Here is a 10,427-nt window from a genome sequence, read left to right as displayed (position 1 = left end):
AAGTTAAAAACACAAAATTTAGTACAGGACTGGGGGCTGAGTATGGATCATAACATTAATGAAATATATTGCATACAATTAACAAGATTATTTAAAATCAGACCCAAGGATCATAAGCTGTAGGTAGAAATTTTACTCTGTAATTTACACCTTGGATGTGGACACACATAGAACCAAATACAAAAATGTGGATTCATCTTCTTAGTACAACATATTGTCAGAAATATTGATATTCAATGAGAAACAAAATCATGATTATGGAAGCTCCCATCAGAAAGCCGAATTTAGTCTTTTGACTTAAAGCTCTAGAATCTGAAAAGGGAAATGGATTCTTGTCCAGAAACCAGAGGGAATGGAGGAAAGATCCAGACTAATTTGCTCTTGGAGTCTTACTTTGTCCTTTTTTGAGACTTAAGGAGGACATAAGCATCCTTATGTATTCCACTAACTACAGTTCCACAAAGGCACACAACATGCAGCTGGACTTCCCGCAGTCCCAGGAAGAGGACTCTATTGTTGGTGAGTCATACGGGGCATCCAGATGAAGAACAGTCATTAGTGTACCATAGTCACCTTTTTTCATTCGCCATGGTACTAAGGAGCTTATAAAGGTCTTAGAGGCAGATTAACACAGCTTGAAATCCTGTAACTGTAGTTATAGACATCTATGAACTACAAAACTATGGCCATCGTATCCAATGATGTAGAGCTTCATCCTCCCCATTCATTAGCATTCACTTAGAGATTATCTGAGCCTGTTGCTTGCACTAAAATAAATAACATTCCTTGCCCTTAAGATACTAGATACTATATTACATACTTTCCAGTTTAACATTAGAATGGGTTATATACTGGTTAACTTAAGAAAAAATTCTAGGACTAATTACTAGTTCTCCACCATCCTGTGTGTGTGTGTAAGACAGGGTTGCATGTTTACTAGGATGACCCTAATCTTGTAGCCAAGTGTCACTACTTTAGCGGTGGTGGACTTGGGAGAACAGAACCTATAAGTGAGGCAGACTAAAGTGTCAAGCAATAACCAACTTTACTCAGAGCCTCAGACAACTTATACATGAGTAAAGTATATAATCACAAGGCTAAGTCATGCATGACAGACAAGCTATGTGACAAAACCACATTTTTCCATAGAGGCATATATACAAATACCAATAGCCAGTTGTAATGAGTAATCTAAAGTAAACTCACTACTATCTGTTACACCTGGGAAGGGTACAAAAACATAATCCAAGAAGAATTCCATGTTTTTGTGTCTGATTGCATATGTGATCCAGATCCCCATCAAAGAGTAAGAGTTCATTCCCCTATTGGTTGGAGGTATTTTCAGTAGAAAAGCCACCGACTTAGCTGAAGCCTCCATTTGCCTTCCTTTGTGGAATGCAGTGAAACAAGTATTTGAATAACAAAGAGAAACTACGTTTAAACAATATGGAGCTGGAGACTATTGCTAGAGAAGCTACTGTTTTGGAGAAAGGAGAAAAGAAAGAATGATTAATTAACATCCAAGTTTAAGTATGAAAACTACAAGGTCTCCTTGGTAGCAAATACCAGGACTTCCAGATCTTCTACAGAGGACAAAGCAGAAATAACAAAGAAACAAATAAAATGGAATCTCCAAAATAGAAATTGCAACACAGACCATGTATTAATACATAGGAGCTGCCTGGCAGTGGTAGCGCACGCCTTTAATCTCAGCACTTGAGAGGCAGAGGCAGAGGCAGGTAGATTTCTGAGTTCAGGGCCAGCCTGGTCTACAGAGTGAGTTTCAAGACAGCCAGCACTACACAGAGAAACCCTGTCAAACAAAACAAAACAAAACAAAACAAAAAACAAAACAAAACATAACCAAAACCAAACCAAACCAAAACAACATAGGAGCAAAGCATAAAGCAGGCTAACTTAACAAAAGTCACATTTTCACCAATATTGGACATGTGCTCAGCTAGAATCAAGGCTCTGATTGAGATGTAAGAGAAGACTGGTATGTGGGATAAGGTCACTAGGGGTTGATAATCTCCAAAATTAGGAATTTTGGACATATACTTCTAGATTTTCTGAACATTTTTTTGCACTTGCAAAAACAGCTTCTAAATTCTTTGTGGCTATAGAACAAACAGCCAGGATTAGAACACAGTATGACCTTGAAAGTGTTATGCTAGAGTTTTGTTAGATGTGGGAAAGAATTAAACCCAGAACGATCTACAGCACCTAGGTAGAGTGTACTCCCAGGAAGCAGAAGAACATGCAGAAGGTTGGTATTTAAAAGGTGACAGGACACATTAGAAAAAGGAGAGTGAGTTGCTATGGAAATAGTCTTGAGAGATTCAAGATTTAATACCTTTGTAGGTACCAAGGAGATGGTACTAAGATAAAACTATGATAAAGCTTAGAGGTTCATGGACAGTTATAATCTATAACATGGAGTTTTGAAATTGATATGGTGCATGATGGGAAATGAGATCCATGGACTCAGAAATGGGCATGTTAGAGTAGATTGACTGTGTAATGGTTAATTATACCAAAGCTAGATATAACTGCAATAACAGTTTTCAGTGAAATCAACACTTGAGTAGATTTATAACCATAATGGGTTGGGATGTGCCCATCCAATCAACTGAAGGTTGTAAGAGAGAAGTGACTCCGATCTTTTGAGGTGGGAGGAATTCTACCAGAAAACTGTGGATTTGTTTGCCTGATGACTTACCATGCAAGTCTTGGGCTTGCTAGTTTCCTTAAGTAAGGCTCAGAGTCTCTCCCTCTCCCTCTCCCTCTCCCTCTCCCTCTCCCTCTCCCTCTCCCTCTCCCTCTCCCTCTCCCTCTCCCTCTCCCTCTCCCTCTCCCTCTCCCTCTCCCTCTCCCTCTCCCTCTCCCTCTCCCTCTCCCTCTCCCTCTCCCTCTCCCTCTCCCTCTCCCTCTCCCTCTCTCCTGCCAGTTCTGTTTCTCTGAAGAACAGTGACCAGCCTGACTACTAAGAGTATAGATATTAAACAAAGCAAGGTCTGTCGAGTATTCCATTTACTAAAACAATGAGAAATATAATGTTGAAATTGATATTGGCACCCCCAGGGAATGTAGTTTCTCTATTCTGCCATGGTGAAAATAGAGATGGTAATACAAAACTCGACTTGATGATACCAGGAAAAGGGTTAAGATTCCAAGAGAGGAGGCTCGGAACAAGCCCTTGGATATTAGCTAGATTCAAGGTGGATGAAGTGTTTGTAATTAATGGAAAGGTTTTAGGAGTACCCAGAGAGAGAGAGAGAGAGAGCCATGGAATGTGTCTGTAAAGCAGAGCTTCACTTAAAGAAGAGTATTTGGCTATTTATTCTTTCCATTGAATTCCAATAAATCAAGAATAGATGGTTAAGAAACAGATGGCAACTGCCCATACAAAATGTCATGACTCCGTTTCCAGCTTTGGAACTTCAAGAAAGCCAATAATGAAGGAAGGAAATGCAAAACCTGTTGACTTACTAGGTGCTACGGTGCTTCTCTGTAGTTCCAGTGCTTGAGAAGTTAAGGTAGTAGAAACGTTTGAGTCCAAAAATTCAAAATGACCCTGGGCAACTTAGCTCATGTTAAAAACAAAGCAAAGCAAAACAAAAAATAAAAACAAGAAAGCAAAGGCAGCAGGACAAAAAAGCATTAAGTGATGGAGAACCAGGCTCTTTATGTGACTAGACCATTTTATACCCCTCCCCTCTCTCTCTCTCTCTCTCTCTCTCTCTCTCTCTCTCTCTCTCTCTCTCTCTCTCTCTCTCTCACACACACACACACACACACACACACACACACAGAGGAATGAGTATTTTGGTTTTTGTTTTTCGCAAAGGGACCTATAGCCATTTGTAAAGATTCAGTGAGGACTTTTGGATTTAAGTCCACATTGGCTCTGCTAAGTGTGGAACTGGAGTGATCTTGTGTGAGTCCTCCTAGAGGAAAGTCATACGGAAGACAGACAGATTGGCACCTAGCCATGGTCTGGTTCAAATTGTGTCAACTGGCTTGAGACATTGACTGGCATGTATTTTGTGTGCATAGGGTCTGGTAGGTGGCACAATTTTCCATTAATTCCTTGGCCTATGTAAGAACTATTATATTAAGAATGTCTAAGTCGACCTCTACTTTAACCCTTTGGAAAATAGTTAAAAAGTTTTATTACCATTCAGGATAAAGGGTAGGAAATTTTAATACCCATAAAATCTAAAGGATATCAGGAAGCCAATTCCAGTTTTCTTTCTTTCTTTTTAAAATCTTTCTAATTTATTTTAATTAGGTATTTTCTTATTTACATTTCCAATGCTACCCCAAAAGTTCCCCATGCCCTCTACCCCCACTCCTCTACCCCACCACTTCTACTTCTTGGCCCTGGCATTCCCCTGTACTGAAGCATATAAAGTTTGCAAGACCAATGGGCTTCTCTATCCACGGATGGCCATAGGCCATCTTCTGATACATATGCAGCTAGAGACACGAGCTCCGGGGGTACTGGTTAGCTCATATTGTTGTTCCACCTATAGGTTTGCAGACCCCTTTAGCTCCTTGGGAACTTTCTCTAACTCCTCCATTGGGAGCCCTGTGATCCATCCAATAGCCGACCCTGAGCATCCACTTCTGTGTTTGCTAGGCCCCAGCATAGCCTCACAAGAGACAGCTATATCAGGGTCCTTTCTGCAAAATCTTGCTAGTGTGTGCAATGGTGTCAGCGTTTGGAGGCTGATTATGGGATGGATCCCTGGGTGTGGCAGTCTCTAGATGGTCCATCCTTTCCTCTCAGCTCCAAACTTTGTCTCTGTAATTCCTTCCATGGGTATTTTGTTTCCAATTCTAAGAAGGGGCAAAGTGTCCACACTTTGGTCTTCATTCTTCTTGAGTTTCATGTATTTTGCAAATTGTATCTTGTATCTTGGGTATTCGAAGTTTCTGGGCTAATATCCACTTATCAGTGAGTACATATCATGTGAGTTCTTTTGTGATTGGGTTACTGCACTCAGGATGATAACCTTCAGGTCCATCCATTTGCTTAGGAATTTCATAAGATCATTTTTTGATAGCTGAGAAGTACACCATTGTGTAAATGTACCACATTTTCTATATCCATTCCTCTGTTGAGGGACATCTGGGTTCTTTCCAGCTTCTGGCTATTATAAATAAGGCTGCTATGAACATAGTGGAGCATGTGTCCTTCTAACAGGTTGGAACATCTTCTGGATATATGCCCAGGAGAGGTATTGCTGGATCCTCCGGTAGTACTATGTCAAATTTTCTGAGGAACCGCTAGACTGATTTCCAGAGTGGTTGTACAAGCTTGCAATCCCACCAACAATGGAGGAGTGTTCCACTTTCTCCACATCCTCGCCAGCATCTGCTGTCACCTGAATTTTTGATCTTAGCCATTCTGGCTGGTGAGAGGTGGAATCTCAGGGTTGTTTTGAGTTGCATTTCCCTGATGATTAAGGATGTTGAACATTTTTTCAGGTGCTTCTCTGCCATTAGGTATTCCTCAGGTGAGAATTCTTTGTTCAGTTCTGAGCCCCATTTTTTAATGGGGTTATTTGATTTTCTGGAGTCCACCTTCTTGAGTTCTTTATATATATTGGATATTAGTCCCTTATCTGATTTAGGATAGGTAAAGATCCTTTCCCAATCTGTTGGTGGTTTTTTTGTCTTATTGATGGTGTCTTTTGCCTTGCAGAAGCTTTGCAGTTTCATGAGGTCCCACTTATCAATTCTCGATCTTACAGCACAAGCCATTGCTGTTCTATTCAAGAATTTTTCCCCTGTGCCCATATCTTCAAGGCTTTTCCCCACTTTCTCCTCTATAAGTTTCAGTGTCTCTGGTTTTATGTGAAGTTCCTTGATCCACTTAGATTTGACCTTAGTACAAGGACATAGGAATGAATCAATTCACATTCTTCTACATGTTAACAACCAGTTGTGCCAGCACCATTTGTTGAAAATGCTGTCTTTCTTCCACTGGATGGTTTTAGCTCCCTTGTCGAAGATCAAGTGACCATAGGTGTGTGGGTTCATTTCTGGGTCTTCAATTCTATTCCATTGGTCTACTTGTCTGTCACTATACCAGTACCATGCAGTTTTTATCACAATTGCTCTGTAGTAAAGCTTTAGGTCAGGCATGGTGATTCCACCAGAGGTTCTTTTATCCTTGAGAAGAGTTTTTGCTATCCTAGGTTTTTTTGTTATTCCAGATGAATTTGCAGATTGCTCTTTCTAATTCGTTGAAGAATTGAGTTGGAATTTTGATGGGGATTGCATTGAATCTGTAGATTGCTTTTGGCAAGATAGCCATTTTTACAATGTTGATCCTACCAATCCATGAGCATGGGAGATCTTTCCATCTTCTGAGATCTTCTTTAATTTCTTTCTTCAGAGACTTGAAGTTCTTTTTTTTTTTTTTTTTTTTTTTTTTTTTTTTTTTTTTTTGCTAAATATGGTTGTTTTTATTTTCTTTTTCCTTGCCCAGCCCTATCTAAACATAAAATAAAACTACAGGACTGAAATTAACAACCCATTAAAATCAGCAATAAGTTATGAAAATCATAAAGCTTTTGTTTTTTTAAGTAATTAAGGGTAGTTAAATTATTTAAAGAATACAAAGTCCAAACAGCTTGGGGTAAGGTCTCCAGAACGGCTTCCCAGGGCAAAGCAGTGGCCCAGAGGGAAACCTTAGAGTTTGAAAGACAGAGGGAACACATGACATCAGAGTGCAGGCTAGAAATTTCACTTAGAGGATAACTTTTCTGAAGGGGTTTGTAAGAGCAATGATAGCACCCGCACAGTGGGATTGTGGGGGAGGGGACTGCCTGTAGAAAATCTTTACATTAAAAGTGCTGAATGTAACTATGTTAACTAGGATAGTAGGTCTACTATGGATATCAGATGGTTAAAGCTGGTAAAAGGGAGTGGTCCTAAAGAAAACAAAAACAGCATTGACCTCCATCTACCCAGCCCAGACCTCGACCGACCGTCTGTCCTGCGCACTGTGGAGAGTGAGGCGTGAGGTGTTTATCATTATCAAATGCTGCATCAAAATAGATGATTTCCCCACGTGGTTTATTCCACTATAAAAGACATCTATGTTTTTACTTATGGACAAGCTTTAAAAAGATGTCATTTTGGTTTTCAACACATACAAACAGTTATCAAAATCTCAAATAAAAATGCTGCGGTGGCTCAGACCTTGGCTGCTATACTGCGTGCACAACTCCTCAGATCCGCGCAGACACCGAGGCACACAGAGCTTTTCCTCCTGTGATTCAGGCCTTCATGCATGGGCTGCCCCTACGTGGCCGAAGGGTGGCGAGCAGGTGGTTGGCTGCTCTAGAGCTAACAATGCAGGTAAGGTTAGCTGGCTTAGCATGGAATCCAACAGAAAGCCGGGCTGCGTCAGGGCCTCTTTCAAAAGGCTTCATGGAGTCTCTCCTTTTGTAGAGCACGATATGAGCTTTTTAAAAATTCATTTTGTTTAAAAGAACTGACCATCCACAGGCAGGCTTCATGATAAACAGAGGCTGAGTTTTAATAGCTCTTCAGCTATCTGAGATTAATGCCTGATTATCCTGCCTTTTCCTTACTCTAAGTTTGATTTTGTTTCTAGGGCCTAGAAGCTCAGGAAGGGTTCATAACCCTATCCTTGAATGTTTGCTCACCACAGAGTGAGCAAAGTACAACAGGAGAGTGAAGTCTCCATTGTCTCTCAAGTCAACCTGGTCAACTCAAGTTAATCACGCGCGTGGTTTCTGCTGCCGTTAGAAACTGTATTCTTTCCAAATATAGGAATATTTGTTCTACCAGGGAGGCTCTACCCCACTTTTCGTTAAGTATTTGCTTAAATACAGGTCTTCTGACCGTTTTGTTCAAGTATAGTTTTTAGTTTTAAAGAGGAGACTGCATCATGAACCCAATTTGAGCGCTCCGCCCTGCACTGTTAGGCCATGCTGGGTCCTAGGACGCGAAGGAGAGTTTGACACTGGCACTGGAATAACCCTCGTCACTCCCAACACTCTGCAGGCTGCTGTGGTCGTCAAGGTCACTGATGCTGGTGGTACTGACACTGTCTGCTTCTCCATGGGAGAACTCTGTGCTTTCCACATCCACTTCGATCTCCTCTCGCTCTGAATCCGAGCGATCTGAAGAGATGGTTGATCCAATGCTGTCCATTCGTATCCGCTCCATCTCCTGAGGCCCCTGCAGCTGTTCCAGTCGCCGCTTTAAAAATCTCTGTTCTCGTTCCAAGTTCTCTAGCTGGTGCTGGCTCTTCCTCTCCGCTTCTTCAAGTTTCTTGATGTGTGCTTTGGCTTTGTTGAGCAAACCGAGTGTTGTGTGCCTGGTGCAGTCTGGGCCCAGCGGGATCAGAACTTTCAAGCATTCTAAACACAGGCGCAGGTGAGCTCGTCGGTTCTTTTCCAACTCATTGTGTGTAGATCTGTTGGCAGTACTGGTGCTGCTGCTTCCACTGCTGTGTTTCTGTGCCCGGCTCAACCTCCGTGGGGGTTTCGAGTGCTGTAGCCGGGGGCTCGGCATGGAGGGGAACGATGAGGCGTAGCCATGTTCACACTCTCGCTCCCTGCGCTCCAAAAACTCCGCGGCCTCCAGCAGGCACTCCACCTTGATCATCCTCACCCGCTCCACGGGCTCCGCGCTCCTGCCCCCGCCGACAGGAGGCGCCAGAGACGGCTACAGTCCCACGACCACTCCGGACATGTGCGGCGGGCGGGCGGGCCAGCTCGGCCCAGCTCTCCGCCGCCCTGGCCGTGCCCGCTGCGCCCGCCGCGCCCGAGACTTGAAGTTCTTATCATAGAGATCTTTCACTTCCTTAGTTAGAGTCACACCAAGATATTTTATATTATTTGTGACTATTGAGAAGGGTATTGTTTCCCTAATTCCTTTCTCAGCCTGTTTATTCTTTGTGTAGAGAAAGGCCACTGACTTGTTTGAGTTAATTTTATATCCAGCTACTTCACCGAAGCTGTTTATCAGGTTTAGGAGTTCTCTGGTGGAATTTTTAGGGTCACTTATATATACTATCATATCATCTGCAAAAAGTGATATTTTGACTTCATCTTTTCCAATTTGTATCCCCTTGATCTGCTTTTGTTGTCGAATTGCTCTGGCTAGGACTTCAAGTACAATGTTGAATAGGTATGGGGAGAGTGGACAGCCTTGTCTAGTCCCTGATTTTAGTGGGATTGCTTCAAGCTTCTCACCATTTATTTTGATGTTGGCTACTGGTTTGCTGTAGATTGCTTTTATCATGTTTAGGTATGGGCCTTGAATTCCTGACCTTTCCAAGACTTTTATCACGAATGGGTGCTGGATCTTGTCGAATGCTTTTTCTGCATCTAACGAGATGATCATGTGGTTTTTGTCTTTGAGTTTGTTTATATAATGGATTACGTTGATGGATTTCCGTATATTAAACCATCCCTGCATCCCTGGAATAAAACCTACTTGGTCAGGATGGATGATTGCTTTAATGTGTTCTTGGATTCGGTTAGCGAGAATTTTATTGAGGATTTTTGCATCAATATTCATAAGGGAAATTGGTCTGAAGTTCTCTATCTTTGTTGGATCTTTCTGTGGTTTAGGTATCAGAGTAATTGTGGCTTCATAGAATGAGTTGGGTAGAGTTCCTTCTACTTCTATTTTTTGGAATAGTTTGTGCAGAACTGGAATTAGATCTTCTTTGAAGGTCTGGTAGAACTCTGCACTAAACCCATCTGGTCCTGGGCTTTTTTTGGCTGGGAGACTATTAATGACTGCTTCTATTTCTTTAAGGGATATGGGACTGTTTAACTCGTTAACTTGATCCTGATTTAATTTTGGTACCTGGTATCTGTCCAGAAATTTGTCCATTTCGTCCAGGTTTTCAAGTTTTGTTGAGTATAGCCTTTTGTAGAAGGATCTGATGGTGTTTTGGATTTCTTCAAGATCTGTTATGTCTCACTTTTCATTTCTGATTTTGTTAATTAGGATGTTTTCCCTATGGCCTCTAGTGAGTCTAGCTAAGGGTTTATCTATCTTGTTGATTTTCTCAAAGAACCAACTCCTCGTTTGGTTAATTCTTTGAATGGTTCTTCTTGTTTCCACTTGGTGATTTCACCCTTGAGTTTGATTATTTCCTGTAGCCAACTCCTCTTGGTTGAATATGCTTCCTTTTGTTCCAGAACTTTTAGGTGTGAGGTCAAGCTGCTAGTGTATGCTCTCTCTAGTTTCTTTTTTGAGGTACTCAGAGCTATGAGTTTTTCTCTTAGAAATGCTTTCATTGTGTCCCATATGTTTGGGTATGTTGTGGCTTCATTTTCATTAAACTCTAAAAAGTCTTTTATTTTTTCTTTATTCCTTCCTTGACTAAGGTATCATTGAGAAGAGTGTTGCTCATTTTCCAA

The 10,427-nt window shown here is 41.5% G+C and overlaps 1 pseudogene; it reads right to left on the bottom strand.

Moving 5' to 3' along the window:
- Positions 1-7,960: 7,960 nt before the first annotated feature.
- Positions 7,961-8,664, bottom strand: LOC147000819 (max-interacting protein 1 pseudogene; annotated as a pseudogene).
- Between the last annotated feature and the right edge of the window lie 1,763 nt (positions 8,665-10,427).

This window comes from Mus caroli, unplaced genomic scaffold (assembly GCF_978045245.1).
Source record: "Mus caroli unplaced genomic scaffold, Mus_caroli_1 scaffold_16, whole genome shotgun sequence".
Classification (NCBI taxonomy): domain Eukaryota; kingdom Metazoa; phylum Chordata; class Mammalia; order Rodentia; family Muridae; genus Mus; species Mus caroli.
Note: the sequence above shows the minus strand (reverse complement) of the source record. Positions and strands in the feature narration are given on the sequence as shown.